Here is a 24,280-nt window from a genome sequence, read left to right as displayed (position 1 = left end):
TAGTAATTAAAATAGGCCTATACAGTATTTGCAGTCCAAGCCAAAAAGTACTATTATTTTGCTGTCTAATATTTGAGTTAGGGTAAGGCTGCAAGGGTCGGTTCAACGTTACTGTTCCTCAAACCACACACTTCCTAAATATTATTTTGAACAAACTGAATACCAACTACAAATATAATTTAGTTTATTCCTTTATCCTCTGAAATGTTAGCATTTTTCACATTCTACATTCTTGTTCTCTCTCTATTTTACTCAGAGACACACACTTATTTTTATCCTTTTAAAATACTGTGATCAAGTGGCTTGCTATAGCTAAGGTGCAGGGGAGTTGGGTGTCTAATCCATATTTGAGAGCCTTTGCTGCGGTGCCTTATCTCTTTAAGTGAGCAGGGGGGACAGGGGCTCATCCTGGGTTTGGGACTGCTCATGTGGAAAGGCTGTTCTGGTGGCTCTGTCTGTTTCACCCCTAATTCCTAAGCAAGCCCCCCCCCCCTCTTTTTCTCATTCTTTCTCTGTTCCGCTTTCTATTCATGTAACCCCGATCTGTTAATATTTTGTTCACTTTTTCTTAAGGAATAGTCATATTTTCTAGGACACTTTTAATTCTTAGGTGTCATTTTTAGAAATATGGCAGTATTTTTGTTGATGCTTATGTTAGAGTAAAGACCCGTTTTAAGACCTACCTTCACAAACATTGAATATTTAAAGATGTACTTAAAGAAATGACAAAGAGTACCTAAACAAGAAGGCCAGGTCCAAAGCAAGGTCAAATCATCATGGCTTCCAACCTTGGGGCGTTCAGTTGGAGGCTAGCTCAGTGAAATGTCTTGAGAGGGTCTTTGACTTGCCTAGACTTTCCCAAGCTTTTATATTACCGTATGCAAAGACTTCTCTGTGCGCTGCTCTCAAACGTGGATGTAAATTATGCCCTGAACATTATGCAGTCTGATTTGAGTAACATCTCTGCAAATTAATGTGGTGGTGGTGGTGGTGGTGGTGGTGGTGGTGGTGGTGGTGGTGGTGTGTGTGTGTGTGTGTGTGTGTGTGTGTCATGACAGGGGAACTAATGTATGTGGAGTGCATTAATAAACATCAGAAACAATCACAGACCTTTAGTTCATTTGTTGGCTTTTTCCTATTTTCAACCATAACAAAATATATTATGAAAATTCCCCAATTGTCTCACAAGAAGGTCTGTGAGTGAAATGACAGCGAAACAATATTAATCTAGGGAAGGCGATACAAAGGCCTCCAAGTCAAATTTACACATGTATAGTTTGTGTGGTTGAGGGGCTTCAGGCCCTAAGAGCAGAGAGAGAGAGGAGAGAGAGCTCTGGTATTTCTATGCAAACTAGGGCTGGAATAATGAGAGGAGTGTGTGGGGGTGGGAGGGGTGGATGGAGGAGGGAAGGGTAGGGGGGTTCGTGGCAGGTTTTGAAAGGCAGCCGGCTGTAGACTGAATGGGAGAGAGAAACGGGGGAGACAGACGGGGGGGGGGGGGGAGGCGGGGGGGCATGGGGTACAGGGGGACAGGGGGGTAGTGGTAGGGGCCCCATTGGTATGGCCCATCCACCAGAGCAGCTGTGAAAAGAGGTCTCGTCTTTTTCCCACGCCCAGCAAGACGCAAAACAGTAGTTCAGCTCGCTAGGGTCAAGTCCCATCGCTAATATATACACACACATGCATACAAACACGCAGAGAAAAACATTCATGTATAAAAGTTGTGCAAATTAATGAGCTGTCTGGGAGGCACTCTGACATGGAGACACCTGCCATTCTCCCAGAACACACTGCAGCCTCACTTGGGGCCACTGGGTTCGATGGGGAGACAAATCATTCCTCATTTCAACTTGAACTTACACTCTCAGAAGAACAAAAACACTTTTTAAAGTCTTGATTTTAGCTGCACAAGTACTGCATCTCTGTTTTAAAATATTGTTATGTAATGCATTTTGTAATGGAACATATATTTCAGGATTTGTTTAGACACATTTTTGAATCGTTCAGATAGTGATATAGCCGGTCACATATTATTACATTCAGGATGTTATGATGCTCTAGAGAGATGGTTAGTTACGGTTGTGTTGTATTACGTTGTGTTGATAGCTGTTATATTCCCACCCACACTCTGCACCCCCTGCAGACAAACTCAGACTCATAGCCTTGAGCTTGGCTGTGTGACACCTAGAATGCTTTGGGAGAAAACACAAAAGACAGCACATTTAAACAAGGAGAGAATGGAAGACATGACAACTTTAGAGGAATGTCTTGCAGGCGGACTCTCAGTGTGATTCCGGTCCTAATAATGGGGGCATGGGTGTGAAAGGGAAAGGGGACATTTTAGTATTCAGCTATACACACAGAATACCAAATACCATCTTTGATTCATGCAAGTATTCTATCGCCAGGCTCTATGATAACAATAAAGATATGAGAGCGAGTGAGAGAGCATTTCAGGAAGTCTTCAGAATGTTGTCGCAGCTGCGTGTTCACTCTCATATCAGAGCACATTTAAAATATTTAGTCACGATTTGTAACAAAAGAGTTAGTTATTAGAGGATATCACCTTAAAATGTTTTAGGCTTTTAAAAGCTACCTAATATTGTTGACATATTCATACAGCCCACACATATTCTACCACTGGTTTCATTGTTTGAGGTGAGCCGTTATATAGATGGCAAAAATGGTTACTGTGGTCTTGTCTTACTGTTCGTTGCAGTGGCATCGACACCCAGAGCCCTGACACACACAGTTTTCTCCCTCTTCTTTCTCTCACTGCCTGTGCACTACCCAGAACGGTGCCGCACTCAAATCACTCCTGCCGCCGTCCTCGGCTGCATCCATGCTACTCTGAGCTGTGTCACACTAATATTGCTCCCCACTTGACACGATTAACTATCCCGCTTTACGTTCCGCAAAATTAAAAGACACAAGCCTTCCAGTCCTTTGAGTGAACAGTTATTAAGTACTCATCCCTCTCCTCTCATCTCCTCTCCTCTCCTCTCCTCTCCTCTCCTCTCCTCTCCCCTGCCCTGGTATTCAGACAGAGGTGGAGAATAGAGAGGGGCACCTCCTCCTAATTAGCTCTGTGTAAAGACGTATTGTGAGCGTCAGTGTGCGTATGGAGAGGATCTGTGCCGCGGGCAGTGGGAGTATTGTGAGGTGATGTATAGTCTGTTTATTGGGTTTGTTCGTGGAGTTTAAACCCTGCTGTTTGAATAGAATACACTCTCTCCTCTCACTCTCTCATCTTTACCCTTTGAAGGGACAGGAGTGAAGAGAGAGAGACAGACTTTTACCGTACTACATATCAAATCAAATTGTATTAGTCACATGCGCCGAAAACAACAGGCTCCACAACAACAGACCTTACAGTGAAATGCTTACTTACAAGCCCCTAACCAACAATGCAGTTTCAAAAATAAAAGAGGTGGGCAATGCAAATAGTCTGAATAGCCGTTTGATCAGATGTTCAGGAGTCTTATGGCTTGGGGGTAGAAGCTGTTGAGAAGCCTCTTGGACCTAGACCTGGAGCTTTGGTACAGCTTGCCGTGTGGTAGCAGTGAGAAGTCTATGACTGGGGTGGCTGGAGTCTTTGACAATTATATAATAGGGTATATACTGTGTTGTGTGGTTTGTATTTGAAGTGTAGATTAACAATGTCTTACATGCGCCACTTCTGAACTGCAGCTGACATCCCCTCTGAATTCCTATAACCACTGCAGCTATAAGACCATATACTGAAGGAGAGACGGATATAAACTGAAAACAGAATGGGTGTGGAGAGGAGAGCTGAGGAGAGCTGATGAGAGGAGATGGGGGGGAGAGATGAGTGAAGGGGGAAGTAGGGAAATGAAGAAGAGGGGAGACGAGGGGAGGTTGAAGCCAGAGAGCATACCTGCCTGCCTGGTCTGCCTGCCTGATCTGCCTGCCTGCCTGGTCTGTCTGCCTGGTCTGCCTGGTCTGTCTACCTGGTCTGAGATTGTAAACGTCAATCAAAATGGAGACAGACAAAAAAGATAGAAATACAGACAGATATCCACTTTGCCCAGATTTGACTTCCCTTCTTCTCCCTTTCTCTTTCTTCTTTTGTTCTTTTCTCTCATTCTCTTGCTTCCTCTTGTTTTTATGTCGTGTTTAATATGTTTTAATTGAGTTAGCTATATCCGTCTGCTCTCCCCTCTCGTTCCTCTTGGTTTACTGCTCCTCCAGGGTAGGTTGAAGGAGTTCTACCATTGTAATCCTTTACTACAGGACAAAGCTGACCCCCCCTTCCAACCACAGGGGTATTTTAGCCCCCCAGTGAGTAAGAAGGTCTCTACTCTAAGCTATGTCCCCTGTAACCACAGACAACTAGCCCCCCAGTGAGTGAGAAGGCCTCTACCACTATAAACTACCTCCCCTGTAACCACAGACAATTAGCCCCCCAGTGAGTGAGAAGGTCTCTACCACTATAAACTCCCTCCCCTGTAACCACAGACAATTAGCCCCCCAGTGAGTGAGAATGTCTCTACCACTATAAACTACCTCCCCTGTAACCACAGACAACTAGCCCCCCAGTGAGTGAGAAGGCCTCTACCACTATAAACTACCTCCCCTGTAACCACAGACAATTAGCCCCCCAGTGAGTGAGAAGGTCTCTACCACTATAAACTCCCTCCCCTGTAACCACAGACAATTAGCCCCCCAGTGAGTGAGAATGTCTCTACCACTATAAACTACCTCCCCTGTAACCACAGACAATTAGCCCCCCAGTGAGTGAGAATGTCTCTACCACTATAAACTACCTCCCCTGTAACCACAGACAATTAGCCCCCCAGTGAGTGAGAAGGTCTCTACCACTATAAACGACCTCCCCTATAACCACAGACAAAGCGATATATTGAGGAGACTATGTTTTGTCACTGCAATGGTAGTGATTTATTGTTGGGGTTTTTTAGACTTTGGGGGAAAGCTGTGAGCTGTCTGTTGAGATTATATTCCTTCACTCACTCTGCAAACTCATATTGGGGCGTCAGGGTAGCCTAGTGCTGGACTAGTAACCGAAAGGTTGCAAATTCAAATCCCCGAGCTGAGAAGGTACAAATCTGTCGTTCTGCCCCTGAACAGGCAGTTAACCCACTGTTCATAGCACGTCATTAAAAATAAGAATTTGTTCTTAACTGACTTGCCTAATAAATAAAAAATAACATGACAATCAATATATTCAGTTGAGCCTATGTCTTATTAGCCGATCTCCTTCCCTCTCTATCTTTCTCTACCTAGGCTACCATTCCTCCTCCCTTCTCTGTCTTTATCTCCCTAGGCTACCATTCCTCCTCCCTTCTCTATCTTTCTCTCCCTAGGCTACCATTCCTCCTCCCTTCCCTCTCTCTTTCTCTACCTAGGCTACCATTCCTCCTCCCTTCCCTCTATCTTTCTCTCCCTAGGCTACCATTCCTCCTCCCTTCCCTCTCTCTATTTTCTCTACCTAGGCTACCATTCCTCCTCCCTTCTCTCTATCTTTCTATCCTTAGGCTACCATTCCTCCGCCCTTCCCTCTCTCTTTCTCTACCTAGGCTACCATTCCTCCTCCCTTCCTTCTCTCTTTCTCTACCTAGGCTACCATTCCTCCTCCCTTCTCTCTATCGTTCTCTCCCTAGGCTACCATTCCTCCTCCCTATTATCCCTCAAGTCCGAAGCCCTGGGCTACTCACAAAATCCAATAAATTATATTTGTCACGTGCCGAATACAACTGGCGCAGACTTTACCGTGAAATGCTTGTTTATGAGCCCTTATCAACGATGCAGAGTAACACAAGAGTACCACAATAAAATACGCAAGAATAGAGCAGGGATTACCAGTACCAAATCAATGTGGAGCTATATACAGGGAGTACCAGATCAATGTGGAGCTATATACAGGGAGTACCAGTACCAGATCAATGTGGAGCTGTATACAGGGAGTACCAGATCAATGTGGAGCTATATACAGGGAGTATCAGTACCAAATCAATGTGGAGCTTTAAACAGGGAGTACCAGATCAATGTGGAGCTATATACAGGGAGTACCAGATCAATGTGGAGCTATATACAGGGAGTACCAGATCAATGTGGAGCTGTATACAGGGAGTACCAGTACCAGATCAATGTGGAGCTACAGTGGGGCAAAAAAGTATTTAGTCAGCCACCAATTGTGCAAGTTCTCCCACTTAAAAAGATGAGAGGCCTGTCATTTTCATCATAGGTACACTTCAACTATGACAGACAAAATGAGGAAAAAAATCCAGAAAAACACATTGTAGGATTTTTAATGAATTTATTTGCAAATTGTGGTGGAAAATAAGTATTTGGTCAATAACAAAAGTTTATCTCAATACTTTACATATGTTATATACCCTTTTTTGGCAATGACAGAGGTCAAACGTTTTCTGTAAGTCTTCACAAGGTTTTCACACACTGTTGCTGGTATTTTGGCCCATCCCTCCATGCAGATCTCCTCTAGAGCAGTGATGTTTTGGGGCTGTTGCTGGGCAACACGGACTTTCAACTCCCTCCAAAGATTTTCTATGGGGTTGAGATCTGGAGACTGGCTAGGCCACTCCAGGACCTTAATGCTTCTTACGAAGCCACTCCTTCGTTGCCCGGGCGGTGTGTTTGGGATCATTGTCATGCTGAAAGACCCAGCCACATTTCATCTTCAATGCCCTTGCTGATGGAAGGAGGTTTTCACTCAAAATCTCACGATACATGGCCCCATTCATTCTTTCCTTTACACGGATCAGTCGTCCTGGTCCCTTTGCAGAAAAACAGCCCCAAAGCATGATGTTTCCACCCCTATGCTTCACAGTAGGTATGGTGTTCTTTGGATGCAACTCAGCATTCTTTGTCCTCCAAACACAATGAGTTGAGTTTTTACCAAAAAGTTATATTTTGGTTTCATCTGACCATATGACATTCTCCCAATCTTCTTCTGGATCATCCAAATGCTCTCAAGCAAACTTCAGATGGGCCTGGACATGTAATGGCTTAAGCAGGGGAACACGTCTGGCACTGCAGGGTTTGAGTCCCTGGCGGCGTAGTGTGTTACTGATGGTAGGCTTTGTTACTTTGGTCCCAGCTCTCTGCAGGTCATTCACTAGGTCCCCCCGTTTGGTTCTGGGATTTTTGCTCACCGTTCTTGTGATCATTTTGACCCCACGGGGTGAGATCTTGCGTGGAGCCCCATATCGAGGGAGATTATCAGTGGTCTTGTATGTCTTCCATTTCCTAATAATTGCTCCCACAGTTGATTTCTTCAAACCAAGCTGCTTACCTATTGCAGATTCAGTCTTCCCAGCCTGGTGCAGGTCTACAATTTTGTTTCTGGTGTCCTTTGACAGCTCTTTGGTCTTGGCCATAGTGGTGTTTGGGGTGTGACTGTTGAGGTTGTGGACAGGTGTCTTTTATACTGATAACAAGTTCAAACAGGTGCCATTAATACAGGTAACGAGTGGAGGACAGAGGAGCCTCTTAAAGAAGAAGTTACAGGTCTGTGAGAGCCAGAAATCTTGCTTGTTTGTAGGTGACCAAATACTTATTTTCCACCATAATTTGCTAATAAATTCATTATAAATCCTACAATGTGATTTTCTAGAGAAAAAAACATCTAATTTTGTCTGTCACAGGGAGAACTTGCACAATTGGTGGCTGACTAAATACTTTTTTGCAAATCAAAAACTGAAAAATTGGGCGTGCAAAATTATTCAGCCCCCTTAAGTTAATACTTTGTAGCGCCACCTTTTGCTGCGATTACAGCTGTAAGTCGCTTGGGGTATGTCTCTATCAGTTTTGCACATCGAGAGACTGAAATGATTTCCCATTCCTTCTTGCAAAACAGCTCGAGCTCAGTGAGGTTGGATGGAGAGCATTTGTGAACAGCAGTTTTCAGTTCTTTCCACAGATTCTTGATTGGATTCAGGTCTGGACTTTGACTTGGCCATTCTAACACCTGGATATGTTTATTTTTGAACCATTCCATTGTAGATTTTGCTTTATGTTTTGGATCATTGTCTTGTTGGAAGACAAATCTCAGTCCCAGTCTCAGGTCTTTTGCAGACTCCATCAGGTTTTCTTCCAGAATGGTCCTGTATTTGGCTCCATCCATCTTCCCATCAATTTTAACCATCTTCCCTGTCCCTGCTGAAGAAAAGCAGGCCCAAACCATGATGCTGCCACCACCATGTTTGACAGTGGGGATGGTGTGTTCAGCTGTGTTGCTTTTACGCCAAACATAACGTTTTGCATTGTTGCCAAAAAGTTCAATTTTGGTTTCATCTGACCAGAGCACCTTCTTTCACATGTTTGGTATGTCTCCCAGGTGGCTTGTGGCAAACTTTAAACGACACTTTTTATGGATATCTTTAAGAAATGGCTTTCTTCTTGCCACTCTTCCATAAAGGCCAGATTTCTGCAATATTCAACTGATTGTTGTCCTATGGACAGAGTCTCCCACCTCAGCTGTAGATCTCTGCAGTTCATCCAGAGTGATCATGGGCCTCTTGGCTGCATCTCTGATCAGTCTTCTCCTTATATGAGCTGAAAGTTTAGAGGGACGGCCAGGTCTTGGTAGATTTGCAGTGGTCTGACACTCCTTCCATTTCAATATTATCGCTTGCACAGTGCTCCTTGGGATGTTTAAAGCTTGGGAAATCTTTTTGTATCCAAATACGGCTTTAAACTTCTTCACAACAGTATCTCGGACCTGCCTGGTGTGTTCCTTGTTCTTCATGATGCTCTCTGCGCTTTTGACGGACCTCTGAGACTATCACAGTGCAGGTGCATTTATACAGAGACTTGATTACACACAGGTGGATTGTATTTATCATCATTAGTCATTTAGGTCAACATTGGATCATTCAGAGATCCTCACTGAACTTCTGGAGAGAGTTTGCTGCACTGAAAGTAAAGGGGCTGAATAATTTTGCACGCCCAATTTTTCAGTTTTTGATTTGTTAAAAAAGTTTGAAATATCCAATAAATGTCGTTCCACTTCATGATTGTGTCCCACTTATTGTTGATTCTTCACAAAAAAAATACAGTTTTATATCTTTATGTTTGAAGCCTGAAATGTGGCAAAAGGTCGCAAAGTTCAAGGGGGCCGAATACTTTCGCAAGGCACTGTACAGGGAGTACCAGATCAATGTGGAGCTATATACAGGGAGTACCAGATCAATGTGGAGCTATATACAGGGAGTATCAGATCATTGTAGAGCTATATACAGGGAGTACCCGATCAATGTGCAGCTATATACAGGGAGTATCAGTACCAGATCAATGTGGAGCTATATACAGGGAGTATCAGTACCAGATCAATGTGGAGCTATATACAGGGAGTATCAGTACCAGATCGATGTGGAGCTATATATAGGGAGTACCAGTACCCAATCAATGGGCAGCTATATACAGGGAGTACCAGTACCAGATCAATGTGAAGCTACTGTTGAAGTTGGATGTTTACATACACTTAGATTGGAGTCATAGTTGTTAACAAACTATAGTTTTGGCAAGTCGGTTAGGACATCTACTTTGTCATTTTTCCAACAATTGTTTACACACAGATTATTTAATTTATAATTGACTGTATCACAATTCCAGTGGCTTAGAAGTTTACATACATTAAGTTGACTGTGCCTTTAAACAGCTTGGCAAATTCCAGAAAATTATGTCTTGGCTTTAGAAGCTTCTGATAGGCTAATTTACTTAGGTCAGTTAGGATCACCACATTACTTTTAAGAATGTGAAATGTCAGAATAATAGTAGAGAGAATTATTTATTTAATCTTATATTTCTTTCATCACATTCATTCCCAGTACTTGGTACACATACACTCAATTAGTACTTGGTAGCATTGCCTTTAAATTGTTTAACTTGGGTCAAACAATTTGGGTAGCCTTCCACAAGCTTCCCACAATAAATTGGGTGAATTTAGGCCCATTCCTCCTGACAGAGCTGGTGTAACTGAGTCAGGTTTGTAGGCCTCCTTGCTCGCACACATTTTTTCAGTTCTGCCCACAAATAATCTATGGGATTGAGGTCAGGGCTTTGTGATGGCCACTCCAATACCTTGACTTTGTTGTCCTTAAGCCATTTTGCCACAACTTTGGAAGTATGCTTGGGGTCATTGTCCATTTGGAAGACCCATTTGCGACCAAGCTTTAACTTCCTGACTGATATCTTGAGATGTTGCTTCAATATCCACATAATCTTCCTTCCTCAGGTTATGTCGATATAGGACTCAATTTTACTGTGGATATAGATACTTTTGTACCTGTTTCCTCCAGCATCTTCACAAGATCCTTTGCTGTTGTTCTGGGATTGATTTGCACTTTGATTTGATTTGCACGTACCAAAGTACGTTCATCTCGAGGAGACAGAACGCGTTTCCTTCCTAAGCGGTATGATGGCCGCGTGGGTCCATGGTTTTATACTTGCGTACTATAGTTTGTACAGATGAACGTGGTACCTTCAGGCGTTTGGAAATTGCTCCCAAGGATGAACCAGACTTGTGGAGGTCTACAATTTTTCTCTGAGATCTTGGCTGATTTCTTTTGATTTTCCCATGATGTCAAGCAAAGAGGCACTAAGTTTGAAGATCGGCCTTGAAATTCATCCACAGGTATACCTCCAATTGACTCAAATGAAGTTAATTCGCCTATCAGAAGCTTCTAAAGCCATGACATCATTTTCTGGAATTTTCCAAACTGTTTAAAGGCACAGTCAACTTAGGGTATGTAAAGCTCTGACCAACTGGAATTGTGATACAGTGAATTATAAGTGAAATAATCTGTCCGTGAACAATTGTTGGAAAAATTACTTGTGTCATGCACAAAGTAGATGTCCTAACTGGCTTGCCAAAACTATCGTTTGTTAACAAGAAATTTGTGGAGTTGTTGAAAAACGAGTTTTAATGACTCCAACCTAAGTGTATGTAAACTTCCGACTTCAACTGTACATGAAGGCAGGGTAAAGTGACTAGGTATCAGGATAGATCATTTAAAAAGAAGAAGAAGAATGAACCTTTATTTAACTAGGCACGTCAGTTAAGAACAAATCCTTATTTACAATGACGGCCTAGGAACAGTGAGTTAACTGCCTTGTTCATGGGCAGAACGACACTCTAACCACCTGCCGCCCCCAATATTAATAAAAATAAGGTATTTGAGGTAGATATGTAGATGAAGGCAGGGTAAAGTGACTAGACATCAGGATAGATAATAATACGGTATTTGAGGTAGATATGCAGATGAAGGCAGGGTAAAGTGACTAGACATCAGGATAGATAATAATAAGGTATTTGAGGTAGATATGTACATGAAGGCAGGGTAAAGTGACTAGACATCAGGATAGATAATAATAAGGTATTTGAGGTAGATGTGTACATGAAGGCAGGGTAAAGTGACTAGACATCAGGATAGATAATAATAAGGCATTTGAGGTAGATATGTACATGAAGGCAGGGTAAGGTGACTAGACATCAGGATAGATAATAATAAGGTATTTGAGGTAGATATGTACATGAAGGCAGGGTAAAGTGACTAGACATCAGGATAGATAATAATAATAAGGTATTTGAGGTAGATATGTAGATGAAGGCAGGGTAAAGTGACTAGACATCAGGATAGATAATAATAAGGTATTTGAGGTAGATATGTACATGAAGGCAGGGTAAGGTGACTAGACATCAGGATAGATAATAATAAGGTATTTGAGGTAGATATGTACATGAAGGCAGGGTAAGGTGACTAGACATCAGGATAGATAATAATAAGGTATTTGAGGTAGATGTGTACATGAAGGCAGGGTAAAGTGACTAGACATCAGGATAGATAATAATGAGGTATTTGAGGTAGATATGTACATGAAGGCAGGGTAAAGTGACTAGACATCAGGATAGATAATAATAAGGCATTTGAGGTAGATATGTACATGAAGGCAGGGTAAGGTGACTAGACATCAGGATAGATAATAATAAGGTATTTGAGGTAGATATGTACATGAAGGCAGGGTAAAGTGACTAGACATCAGGATAGATAATAATAAGGTATTTGAGGTAGATATGTACATGAAGGCAGGGTAAAGTGACTAGACATCAGGATAGATAATAATACGTATTTGAGGTAGATATGTACATGAAGGCAGGGTAAAGTGACTAGACATCAGGATAGATAATAATAAGGTATTTGAGGTAGATATGTACATGAAGGCAGGGTAAGGTGACTAGACATCAGGATAGATAATAATAAGGTATTTGAGGTAGATATGTACATGAAGGCAGGGTAAAGTGACTAGACATCAGGATAGATAATAATAATAAGGTATTTGAGGTAGATATGTAGATGAAGGCAGGGTAAAGTGACTAGACATCAGGATAGATAATAATAAGGTATTTGAGGTAGATATGTACATGAAGGCAGGGTAAAGTGACTAGACATCAGGATAGATAATAATAATAAGGTATTTGAGGTAGATATGCAGATGATGTCAGGGTAAAGTGACTAGACATCAGGATAGATAATAATAAGGTATTTGAGGTAGATATGCAGATGATGTCAGGGTAAAGTGACTAGACATCAGGATAGATAAAAATAAAGGACAGAGTAGCAGCAGCATATGATGAGTGTAAAAGTGTGTGAGTGTACATGTGTTTGTGTTCAAATTAAATCAAGTTTTACTTGTCACATACATATGTTTAGCAGATGTTATTGCGGGTGTAGTGAAATGCTTGTATTTCTTGCTTCAACAGTGCAATTATCAGGTTTCAGGTAAGACCCAAATACAGACTGTGTTGAAATAACAATGTTTATTACAGCAGCAGGAGCAGGCAAACAACAGGTCAAAGCAGGCAGGGTTTGATAATCCAGAGTAGTGGGCAACGGTACAGGACGGCAGGCAGGCTCAGGGTCAGGGGCAGAGTGGTCAAGCAGGGTCAGGGGCAGAGTGGTCAGGCAGGGTCAGGGGCAGAGTGGTCAGGCAGGCAGGCTCACGGTCAGGGGCAGAGTGGTCAGGCAGGTGAGTTCAGAGTCAGGACAGGCAAGGGTCAAAACCAGGAGGGCGAGAAAAAGAGAGAATGTGTGTGTGTGTGTGTGTGTGTGTGTGTGTGTGTGTGTGTGTGTGTGTGTGTGTGTGTGTGTGTGTGTGTGTGTGTGTGTGTGTGTGTGTGTGTGTGTGTGTGTGTGTGTGTGTGTTGTATTTTCGAGTATCATGTAGTAGCCTGAACCTATCGATGTTACATTGAACTAGGTGAATGGAATATGAATGACTGTCATCCAACATGTTGTAATAGAAATAAGGCCATCCTCATGAAAAAAATAATCATCCTCCCTCATCTTAAACAGCACGACCGCCACTGGTATGTGTATATGGTCTCGTGAGTGTGTATATATAGTCTGGTGAGTGTATATAGTCTAGTGAGTGTGTGTATATAGTCTGGTCAGTGTATATAGTCTCGTGAGTGTGTATATATAGTCTGGTGAGTGTATATAGTCTAGTGAGTGTGTGTATATAGTCTGGTCAGTGTATATAGTCTGGTCAGTGTATATAGTCTGGTCAGTGTGTATATATAGTCTGGCCAGTGTATATATTCTAGTGAGTGTATATATATATAGTCTGGTCAGTGTATATAGTTTGGTCAGTGTATATAGTTTGGTCAGTGTATATAGTTTGGTCAGTGTATATAGTCTGGTCAGTGTATATAGTCTGGTCAGTGTATATAGTTTGGTCAGTGTATATAGTTTGGTCAGTGTATATAGTTTGGTCAGTGTATATAGTCTGGTCAGTGTATATAGTTTGGTCAGTGTATATAGTTTGGTCAGTGTATATAGTTTGGTCAGTGTATATAGTTTGGTCAGTGTATATAGTCTGGTCAGTGTATATAGTTTGGTCAGTGTATATAGTCTGGTCAGTGTATATAGTTTGGTCAGTGTATATAGTTTGGTCAGTGTATATAGTTTGGTCAGTGTATATAGTTTGGTCAGTGTATATAGTTTGGTCAGTGTATATAGTTTGGTCAGTGTAAATAGTCTAGTGAGTGTGTGTATATAGTCTGGTGAGTGTGTTTATATAGTCTGGTCAGTGTATATATAGTCTGGTCACTGTATATAGTCTAGTGAGTGTGTGTATATAGTCTGGTGAGTGTGTATATATAGTCTGGTCAGTGTGTATATATAGTCTGGCCAGTGTATATATTCTAGTGAGTGTGTATATCTATAGTCTGGTCAGTGTGTATAGTCTGGTCAGTGTATATATAGTCTGGTCACTGTATATAGTCTAGTGAGTGTGTGTATATAGTCTGGTGAGTGTGTATATATAGTCTGGTCAGTGTGTATATATAGTCTGGTCAGTGTATATAGTCTAGTGAGTGTATATATATATAGTCTGGTCAGTGTATATAGTCTGGCCAGTGTATATATTCTAGTGAGTGTGTATATATAGTCTGGTCAGTGTATATAGTCTAGTGAGTCTGTGTATATATAGCCTGGTCAGTGTATATAGTCTGGCCAGTGTATATATTCTGGCCAGTGTATATAGTCTAGTGAGTGTGTATATATAGTCTGGTCAGTGTATATAGTCTAGTGAGTCTGTGTATATATAGTCTGGTCAGTGTATATAGTCTGGCCAGTGTATATAGTCTAGTGAGTGTGTATATATAGTCTGGTCAGTGTATATAGTCTAGTGAGTCTGTGTATATATAGCCTGGTCAGTGTATGTAGTCTGGTCAGTGTGTATAGTCTGGTCAGTGTCTATATAGTCTGGTCACTGTATATAGTCTGGTCAGTGTGTATATATAGCCTGGTCAGTGTATATAGTCTGGTCAGTGTATATAGTCTGGCCAGTGTATATATTCTAGTGAGTGTGTATATATATTCTGGTCAGTGTATATAGTCTGGCCAGTGTATATATTCTAGTGAGTGTGTGTATATAGTCTGGTCAGTGTATATATAGTCTGGTCACTGTATATAGTGAGTGTGTGTATATATAGTCTGGTCAGTGTGTATATATAGTCTGGTCAGTGTATATAGTCTGGTCAGTGTGTATATATAGTCTGGTCAGTGTATATAGTCTAGTGAGTGTATATATATATATAGTCTGGTCAGTGTATATAGTCTGGCCAGTGTATATATTCTAGTGAGTCTGTGTATATATAGCCTGGTCAGTGTATGTAGTCTGGTCATGTATATAGTCTGGTGAGTGTGTGTATATAGTCTGGTCAGTGTATATATAGTCTGGTCAGTGTATATAGTCTAGTGAGTGTGTATATATAGTCTGGTCAGTGTATATAGCCTGGTCAGTGTATATTGTCATGTATTGTCATGTTGTGTCTTGTTTCTGTCCTTTCCCTTCACCCTGTCTCCCTCTGCTGGTCGTTATTAGGTTACCTTTTCTCCCCCTCTTTCCCCCAGCTGTTCCTTGTCTCCTCCTAACTACCTCGTCACCCCTTTTCCCACCTGTTCCCTTTTTCCCTCTGATTAGTCCTCTATATCTCTCTCTGTTTTTGTTCCTGTCTTTGTCGGATTCTTGTTTGTGTTTTTCATGCCTGAACCAGACTATCGTCATGTTTGCTGCAACCTTGTCCTGTCCTGTCGGAATCTGCCGGTCCATCTGAGCCTACCTATGTTTTGTTATTAAAGAAGTTCTGTTTACGTTAATTCGCTTTTGGGTCCTCATTCACGCACCGTGACAGAAGAATCCGACCAAGAATGGACCCAGCGACTTCGGATCCTCTCCACTCTGCCGTCGAGATCCAGGGAGCGATGCTAGGCAGACACGAGCAGGAAGTGTCTGCTGCTCAACATGCCGTTGAGACCCTGGCCGCCCAAGTCTCCAACCTCACAGAACAGGTTCACCATCTCCGCCTCGATCCACCGGCCACTTCCAGGGCTTTCGAATCTCCGGAGCCCAGAATCAATAACCCGCCGTGTTACTCTGGGAAGCCCACTGAATGCCGCTCGTTCCTCACCCAGTGTGATATTGTGTTTTCTCTCCAGCCCAACACTTACTCCAGGAGCACAGCTCGTATCGCCTACGTCATATCTCTCCTTACTGGACGGGCTTGTGAGTGGGGCACGGCAATCTGGGAGGCAAGGGCTGAGTGTACTAACCAGTATCAGGACTTTAAGGAGGAGATGATACGGGTTTTTGATCGTTCTGTTTTTGGGGAGGAAGCCTCCAGGGTCCTGTCTTCCCTATGTCAAGGTAATCAATCGATCCATAACAGACTACTCTATTGAGTTTCGCACTCTTGCTGCCTCCAGTGACTGGAACGAGCCGGCTTTGCTCGCTCGTTTTCTGGAGGGTCTCCGCGCGGAGGTAAAGGATGAGATTCTCTCCCGGGAGGTTCCTTCCAGCGTGGATTCCTTGATTGAACTCGCTATTCGCATAGAGCGACGGGTTGATCTTCGTCACCGAGCTCGTGGAAAGGAGCTCACGTTCTCCGTTGCCCCCCTCTCCGCATCACTACCATCTTCCTCTGCCGGCTCGGGTGCTGAGCCTATGCAGCTGGGAGGTATCCGCATCTCGACTAAGGAGAGGGAACGGAGAATCACCAACCGCCTCTGTCTCTATTGCGGTTCCGCTGGTCATTTTGTCACTTCATGTCCAGTAAAAGCCAAGAGCTCATCAGTAAGCGGAGGGTTACTGGTGAGCGCTACTACTCCTGTCTCTCCTTCAAGATCCTGCACTACCTTGTCGGTCCATCTACGCTGGACCGGTTCGTCAGCTTCCTGCAGTGCCTTAATAGACTCTGGGGCGGAGGGCTGTTTTATGGACGAGACCTGGGCTCGGGAACATAACATTCCTCTCAGACAGTTAAGGGAGCCCACGGCCTTGTTCGCTTTGGATGGTAGTCCTCTCCCCAGGATTCAGCGTGAGACGCTACCTTTAACCCTCACTGTCTCTGGTAATCATAGCGAAACCATTTCTTTTTTAATTTTTCGTTCACCTTTTACACCTGTTGTTTTGGGCCATCCCTGGCTAGTTTGTCATAATCCTTCTATTAATTGGTCTAGTAATTCTATCCTCTCCTGGAACGTCTCTTGTCATGTGAAATGTTTAATGTCTGCTATCCCTCCTGTTTCCTCTGTCTCTTCTTCACAGGAGGAGCCTGGTGATTTGACAGGGGTGCCGGAGGAATATCACGATCTGCGCACGGTGTTCAGTCGGTCCAGGGCCACCTCTCTTCCTCCACACCGGTCGTATGATTGTAGTATTGATCTCCTTCCGGGAACCACTCCCCCCCGGGGTAGACTATACTCTCTGTCGGCTCCCGAACGTAAGGCTCTCGAAGATTATTTGTCTGTAGCTCTTGACGCCGGTACCATAGTCCCCTCCTCCTCTCCCGCCGGAGCGGGGTTTTTTTTTGTCAAGAAGAAGGACGGGTCTCTGCGCCCCTGCATAGATTATCGAGGGCTGAATGACATAACAGTGAAGAATCGTTATCCGCTTCCTCTTATGTCTTCAGCCTTCGAGATCCTGCAGGGAGCCAGGTTTTTCACTAAGTTGGACCTTCGTAACGCTTACCATCTCGTGCGCATCAGGGAGGGGGACGAGTGGAAGACGGCGTTTAACACTCCGTTAGGGCACTTTGAATACCGGGTTCTTCCTTTCGGCCTCGCTAACGCTCCAGCTGTCTTTCAGGCATTAGTCAATGATGTCCTGAGAGACATGCTGAACATCTTTGTTTTCGTTTACCTTGACGATATCCTGATTTTTTCACCGTCACTCCAGATTCATGTTCAGCACGTTCGACGTGTCCTCCAGCGCCTCTTAGAGAATTGTCTTTTTGTGAAGGCTGAGAAGTGCACTTTTCATGCCTCCTCCGTCACATTTCTCGGTTCTGTTATTTCCGCTGAAGGCATTAAGATGGATCCCGCTAAGGTCCAAGCTGTCATTGATTGGCCCGTCCCTAAGTCACGCGTCGAGCTGCAGCGCTTTCTCGGCTTCGCGAACTTCTATCGTCGTTTCATCCGTAATTTCGGTCAGGTGGCAGCTCCTCTCACAGCCCTTACTTCTGTCAAGACGTGCTTTAAGTGGTCCGTTTCCGCCCAGGGAGCTTTTGATCTCCTCAAGAATCGTTTTACATCCGCTCCTATCCTTGTTACACCTGACGTCTCTAGACAGTTCGTTGTCGAGGTTGACGCGTCAGAGGTGGGCGTGGGAGCCATTCTTTCTCAGCGCTCCCTCTCTGACGACAAGGTCCACCCATGCGCGTATTTTTCTCATCGCCTGTCGCCGTCGGAACGTAACTATGATGTGGGAAACCGCGAACTGCTCGCCATCCGCTTAGCCCTAGGCGAATGGCGACAGTGGTTGGAGGGGGCGACCGTTCCTTTTGTCGTTTGGACTGACCATAGGAACCTTGAGTACATCCGTTCTGCCAAACGACTTAATGCGCGTCAGGCAGCGTTGGGCGCTGTTTTTCGCTCGTTTCGAGTTCGTGATTTCTTATCGTCCGGGCTCTAAGAACACCAAGCCTGATGCTTTATCTCGTCTCTTCAGTTCTTCAGTAGCCTCCACTGACCCCGAGGGGATTCTCCCTGAGGGGCGTGTTGTCGGGTTGACTGTCTGGGGAATTGAGAGGCAGGTAAAGCAAGCACTCACTCACACTCCGTCGCTGCGCGCTTGTCCTAGGAACCTTCTTTTCGTTCCCGTTCCTACTCGTCTGGCCGTTCTTCAGTGGGCTCACTCTGCCAAGTTAGCCGGCCACCCTGGCGTTCGGGGTACGCTTGCTTCCATTCGCCAGCGTTTTTGGTGGCCCACCCGGGAGCATGACACGCGTCGTTTCGTGGCTGCTTGTTCGGTCTGCGCGCAGACTAAGTCCGGTAACTCCCCTCCTGCCGGCCGTCTCAGGCCGCTTCCCATTCCCTCTCGACCGTGGTCTCACATCGCCTTAGATTTTGTCACCGGACTGCCTTCGTCAGCGGGGAAGACTGTTATTCTTACGGTTGTCGACAGGTTCTCTAAGGCGGCTCATTTTATTCCCCTTGCTAAGCTTCCTTCTGCTAAAGAGACGGCACAAATCATCATCGAGAATGTTTTCAGAATTCATGGCCTTCCGTCAGACGTCGTTTCGGACAGAGGTCTGCAATTCACGTCTCAATTTTGGAGGGAGTTTTGCCGTTTGATTGGGTCTTCCGTCAGTCTCTCTTCCGGCTTTCACCCCCAGTCTAACGGTCAAGCAGAACGGGCCAATCAGACTATTGGTCGCATCTTACGCAGTCTTTCTTTTCGCAACCCTGCGTCTTGGTCAGAACAGCTCCCCTGGGCAGAATACGCCCACAACTCGCTTCCTTCGTCTGCGACCGGGCTATCTCCTTTTCAGAGTAGCCTCGGGTACCAGCCTCCGCTGTTCTCATCTCAGTTCGCCGAGTCCAGCGTCCCCTCCGCTCAGGCTTTTGTCCAACGTTGCGAGCGCACCTGGAAGAGGGTCAGGTCTGCACTTTGCCGTTATAGGGCGCAGACTGTGAGAGCTGCTAATAAGCGTAGAACTAAGAGTCCTAGATATTGTCGCGGTCAGAGAGTTTGGCTCTCCACTCAGAACCTTCCCCTTAAGACCGCTTCTCGCAAGTTGACCCCGCGGTTCATTGGTCCGTTCCGTATTTCTCGGATCATTAATCCTGTCGCAGTGCGACTTCTTCTTCCGCGATATCTTCGTTGCGTCCACCCGGTCTTCCATGTCTCCTGTGTCAAGCCCGTTCTTCGCGTCCCCGCTCGTCTTCCCCCCCCCCCCCATCCTTGTCGAGGGCGCACCCATCTACAGGGTCCGTAGGATTTTGGACATGCGTCCTCGGGGCCGTGGTCATCAGTACCTAGTAGATTGGGAGGGGTACGGTCCTGAGGAGAGGAGTTGGGTTCCCTCTCGGGACGTGCTGGACCGTGCGCTGATTGATGATTTCCTCCGTTGCCGCCAGGTTTCCTCCTCGAGTGCGCCAGGAGGCGCTCGGTGAGTGGGGGGGGTACTGTCATGTATTGTCATGTTGTGTCTTGTTTCTGTCCTTTCCCTTCACCCTGTCTCCCTCTGCTGGTCGTTATTAGGTTACCTTTTCTCCCCCTCTTTCCCCCAGCTGTTCCTTGTCTCCTCCTAACTACCTCGTCACCCCTTTTCCCACCTGTTCCCTTTTTCCCTCTGATTAGTCCTCTATATCTCTCTCTGTTTTTGTTCCTGTCTTTGTCGGATTCTTGTTTGTGTTTTTCATGCCTGAACCAGACTATCGTCATGTTTGCTGCAACCTTGTCCTGTCCTGTCGGAATCTGCCGGTCCATCTGAGCCTACCTATGTTTTGTTATTAAAGAAGTTCTGTTTACGTTAATTCGCTTTTGGGTCCTCATTCACGCACCGTGACATATATAGTCTGGTCAGTGTATATATATAGTCTGGTCAGTGTATATAGTCTGGTGAGTGTGTATATATTGTCTGGTCAGTGTATATAGCCTGGTCAGTGTATATAGTCTAGTGAGTGTGTATATATAGTCTGGTCAGTGTATATAGTCTGGTGAGTGTGTATATATAGTCTGGTCAGTGTATATAGTCTGGTCAGTGTATATAGTCTAGTGAGTGTGTATATATAGTCTGGTCAGTGTATATTGTCTGGTCAGTGTATATATATAGTCTGGTCAGTGTATATAGTCTGGTGAGTGTGTATACAGTGGGGAGAACAAGTATTTGATACACTTCCGATTTTGCAGGTTTTCCTACTTACAAAGCATGTAGAGATCTGTAATTTTTATTATAGGTACACTTCAACTGTGAGAGACGGAATCTAAAAAAAAATCCAGAAAATCATATTGTATGATTTTTAAGTGATTAATTAGCATTTTATTGCATGACATAAGTATTTGATCACCTACCAACCAGTAAGAATTCCGGCTCTCACAGACCTGTTAGTTTTTCTTTAAGAAGCCCTCCTGTTCTCCACTCATTACCTGTATTAACTGCACCTGTTTGAACTCGTTACCTGTATAAAAGACACCTGTCCACACACTAAATCAAACAGACTCCAATCTCTCCACAATGGCCAAGACCAGGGAGCTGTGTAAGGACATCAGGGATACAATTGTTGACCTGCACAAGGCTGGGATGGGCTACAGGACAATAGGCAAGCAGCTTGGTGAGAAGGCAACAACTGTTGGCACAATTATTAAAAAATGGAAGAAGTTCAAGATGACGGTCAATCACCCTCGGTCTGGGGCTCCATGCAAGATCTCACCTCGTGGGGCATCAATGATCATGAGGAAGGTGAGGGATCAGCCCAGAACTGCACGGCAGGACCTGGTCAATGACCTGAAGAGAGCTGGGACCACAGTCTCAAAGAAAACCATTAGTAACACACTACGCCGTCATGGATTAAAATCCTGCAGCGCACGCAAGGTCCCCCTGCTCAAGCCAGCGCATGTCCAGGCCCGTCTGAAGTTTAACAATGACCATCTGGATGATCCAGAGGAGGAATGGGAGAAGGTCATGTGGTCTGATGAGACAAAAATAGAGCTTTTTGGTCTAAACTCCACTCGCCGTGTTTGGAGGAAGAAGAAGGATGAGTACAACCCCAAGAACACCATCCCAACCGTGAAGCATGGAGGTGGAAACATCATTCTTTGGGGATGCTTTTCTGCAAAGGGGACAGGACGACTGCACCGTATTGAGGGGAGGATGGATGGGGCCATGTATCGCGAGATCTTGGCCAACAACCTCCTTCCCTCAGTAAGAGCATTGAAGATGGGTCGTGGCTGGGTCTTCCAGCATGACAACGACCCGAAACACACAGCCAGGGCAACTAAGGAGTGGCTCCGTAAGAAGCATCTCAAGGTCCTGGAGTGGCCTAGCCAGTCTCAAGACATGAACCCAATAGAAAATCGTTGGAGAGAGCTGAAAGTCCGTATTGCCCAGCGACAGCCCCGAAACCTGAAGGATCTGGAGAAGGTTTGTATAGAGGAGTGGGCAAATATCCCTGCTGCAGTGTGTGCAAACCTGGTCAAGAACTACAGGAAACGTATGATCTCTGTAATTGCAAACAAAGGTTTCTGTACCAAATATTAAGTTCTGCTTTTCTGATGTATCAAATACTTATGTCATGCAATAAAATGCAAATTAATTACTTAAAAATCATACAATGTGATTTTCTGGATTTTTGTTTTAGATTCCGTCTCTCACAGTTGAAGTGTACCTATGATAAAAATTACAGACCTCTACATGCTTTGTAAGTAGGAAAACCTGCAAAAGTGTATAAAATACTTGTTCTCCCCACTGTATATAGTCTGGTCAGTGTATATATTCTAGTGAGTGTGTATATATAGTCTGGTCAGTCTGTATATTGTCTAGTGACTGTGTATATATAGTCTAGTGAGTGTGTATATTTAGTCTAATTAGTGTGTATTTGTAGTCTAGTGAGTATGTATATACTGTGTATATAGTCTAGTGAGTATGTATATAGTGTGTGTATATAGTCTAGTGAGTATGTATATAGTGTGTATATATAGTCTAGTGAGTATGTATATAGTGTGTGTATATAGTTTAGTGAGTGTGTATATAGTGTGTATATATAGTCTAGTTAGTATGTATATAGTGTGTGTATATATAGTCTAGTGAGTATGTATATAGTGTGTGTATATATAGTCTAGTGAGTATGTATATAGTGTGTATATATAGTCTAGTGAGTATGTATATAGTGTGTGTATATAGTTTAGTGAGTGTGTATATAGTGTGTATATATAGTCTAGTTAGTATGTATATAGTGTGTGTATATAGTGTGTGTATATATAGTCTAGTGAGTGTGTATATAGTGTGTATATATAGTCTAGTTAGTATGTATATAGTGTGTGTATATAGTGTGTGTATATATAGTCTAGTGAGTATGTATATAGTGTGTATATATAGTCTAGTGAGTATGTCTATAGTGTGTATATATAGTCTAGTGAGTATGTATATAGTGTGTATATATAGTCTAGTGAGTATGTATATAGTGTGTATATATAGTCTAGTGAGTATGTGTATAGTGTGTATATATAGTCTAGTGAGTATGTGTATAGTGTGTATATATAGTCTAGTGAGTATGTGTATAGTGTGTATATATAATCTAGTGAGTATGTCTATAGTGTGTATATATAGTCTAGTGAGTATGTATATAGTGTGTATATATAGTCTAGTGAGTATGTATATAGTGTGTATATATAGTCTAGTGAGTATGTCTATGGTGTGTATATATAGTCTAGTGAGTATGTCTATAGTGTGTATATATAGTCTAGTGAGTATGTATATAGTGTGTATATATAGTCTAGTGAGTATGTCTATAGTGTGTATATAGTCTAGTGAGTATGTATATAGTGTGTATATATAGTCTAGTGAGTATGTATATAGTGTGTATATATAGTCTAGTGAGTACGTATATAGTGTGTATATATAGTCTAGTGATTATCCATATAGGTTATATATATTCTAGTGAGTGTATATATATGATGTGTATGTATAGTGAGTATGTATTTAGTGTGTGTATATAGTCTAGTGAGTGTGTATATGATGTGTATGTATATTGAGTGTGCGTAGGGTCAATGCAGATAGTTTGGGTACCATTAATTTACTATTTAGCAGTCTGGCTATTTAGCAGTCTGGCTATTTAGCAGTCTGGCTATTTAGCAGTCTGGCTATTTAGCAGTCTGGCTATTTAGCAGTCTGGCTATTTAGCAGTCTGGCTATTTAGCAATCTGGCTATTTAGCAGTCTGGCTATTTAGCAGTCTGGCTATTTAGCAGTCTGGCTATTTAGCAGTCTGGCTATTTAGCAGTCTGGCTATTTGGCAGACGTATGGCTTTGCGATAGAAGTTGCCTCAGAGCCTGTTGGTCCAAGAGCTGATGCTCCGGTACCTTTTGCCGGACTGTAGCAGAGTGAACAGTCTATGACTTGGGTGGCTGGAGTCTTAGCCAATTTTTCGGGCCTTCCTTTGACAACGCCTGGTATAGAGGTCTTGGGTGGCAGAGTGCTTGGCCCCAGTGGTTTACTGGGCTGTCCGCACTACCCTCTGTAGCGCTTTGCGGTCAAGGGCAGTGCATTTTCCATACCAAGTGGTAATGCAGCCAGTCAAGATGCTCTCAATGTTGAAGCTGTAGAACTTTTTGAGGATCTGAGGGTTGATGCCAAATCTTTTCAGCCTCCTGAGGGGGAAAAGGTGCTGCCGAGCCCTCTTCACCACTGTGAGGATGTGTGTGGACCATGTTAAGTCCTTAGTTATGTGGACACCAAGGAACTTGAAGCTCTCAACCCGCTCCACAACAGCCC

The 24,280-nt window shown here is 43.6% G+C and overlaps 1 long non-coding RNA gene across 2 annotated transcripts in view; it reads left to right on the top strand.

The window, feature by feature from the left end:
• LOC149982148 (uncharacterized) overlaps nt 1-24,280 on the top strand; it is a 39,376-nt gene that overhangs the window by 10,110 nt on the left and 4,986 nt on the right. The window lies entirely within an intron of this gene.

Source organism: Oncorhynchus mykiss, chromosome 8 (genome assembly GCF_057628025.1).
Source record: "Oncorhynchus mykiss isolate SJ-2025 chromosome 8, ASM5762802v1, whole genome shotgun sequence".
Classification (NCBI taxonomy): domain Eukaryota; kingdom Metazoa; phylum Chordata; class Actinopteri; order Salmoniformes; family Salmonidae; genus Oncorhynchus; species Oncorhynchus mykiss.
The sequence above is the reverse complement of the archived record's forward strand: the minus strand, read 5'-3'. Positions and strand labels throughout refer to the sequence as shown.